The following is a 1,502-nucleotide window of genomic DNA, read 5'->3' as shown; positions in this document are numbered from 1 at the left end:
CAGATAGATTAGAAGAGTACACTATAAAAAATCTGTCTAGTTGCTAATAAATAACCCACCCGGAGAACCCTACATTGAAGCTCGAAGTGGATGACACACTTTTGTGCACAGAGCTTCCAGCTGCATTTTTAGGACTACTTGTTCTAATTATGAACAGATAACTAAGGATTATCAGAAAGAAAATACAAACAAACAAAAATAAAAAAGCAACTTATAAGAAAAATAAACTATTCAAAGAGAAGAAAATTTAGGGAAAAATATCATTATCCTCAAAGTTAAGAGAATATCTTGTACCCACAAAATGAGAACAGTTGTTATCTTAAACTTTAAGAAACTAACAAAAAAACTTGAAATTAAAAAGAGCAGGAAAAAAAAAAAACTAAATTCAAGGGTGAGAAGATAAAGCTGAGGAAATCGTCCAAAAACTACAGTAAAAGGAAAAAGAGATGAAAAGCAGAAAAAAAAAAGTAAGAAACTGGAGGAACAGTCCAGAAGGCTCAATACACAAATAACAGTTCTACAGAGAAGAACAAAATTAGACGAAAGAAAATTAACGAAGTATTTCTAGAAAATTTCCCAAAGCAACTGACATACATTTGCAGATTTTAAAAAGACCTTTTAAGGGCCCAATACACAAAATAAAAATAAAGACATATCAAGGACATCATTGCAAAATTCCAGGACAATGGAAACAAAAAGAGTATCCCACAAGCTTTCAGAAAGAAAATCAGTAAGTCACACACATACAAGTGATCAGTAATCAAAACAGATACAGATTTTCCAACGGCAACCCTGGAAGCAAAAAAGCAATAGAAAAATGCTTTCAAAATGCCAAAGGAAAATAATTTCCAATTTAAAATTCAACACTCAAACACATTATTCAAGTGTAAGGACAGAATAGGGGCACTTTCAGACATGGTCCCTGTCTGGCTATCCTGTTCGTGACGCCAATTGTAAAGCTACTCGACCATGACTACGCCAGTTGTGGTGCTCTTTTACCTGCTGGCAAATCTGCACCGACTGGGCCGACTGTCGAGCTAAGGCTGGGTCTGGAGCCCACAGACCTCTCAAGCCTGTTCACAGACTGGGCCACAAACCCTTCACATGCTAGGCTGGGTCACCAGATCCCTTCACGCAGGCCTATGAGCTAGGTAACTGGCCAAAAGGTCCTTGGAGCTGCAGGTTGGAGAAGCATAGCTGCATCGGGCATCCAAGGCAGACGCTCTCCTCCCCCTGCCTGCTTCACTAAAACTCCTCTCTTTCTCTCTCTCAAGAACACAATAGCAATAAAACTAAAATACATTGGCACACATGGGCACTCACTACACACACACACACACACACACACACACACACACACACACACCATTTGCTTACAAAGGATGCTGAACCACACCCAAATCGACTGAGGCAAGGGCCCTGACTAAACTATTCTATTTTCCCAACAGTCGCCAAAAGTTTAATATCAATGCAGCTTTTCTCAGTTAACTACTGAGGATGTC

The sequence above is a fragment of the Galeopterus variegatus genome, unplaced genomic scaffold (genome assembly GCF_000696425.1).
Source record: "Galeopterus variegatus unplaced genomic scaffold, G_variegatus-3.0.2 Scaffold5293, whole genome shotgun sequence".
NCBI lineage: Eukaryota > Metazoa > Chordata > Mammalia > Dermoptera > Cynocephalidae > Galeopterus > Galeopterus variegatus.
The sequence above is the reverse complement of the archived record's forward strand: the minus strand, read 5'-3'. Positions refer to the sequence as shown.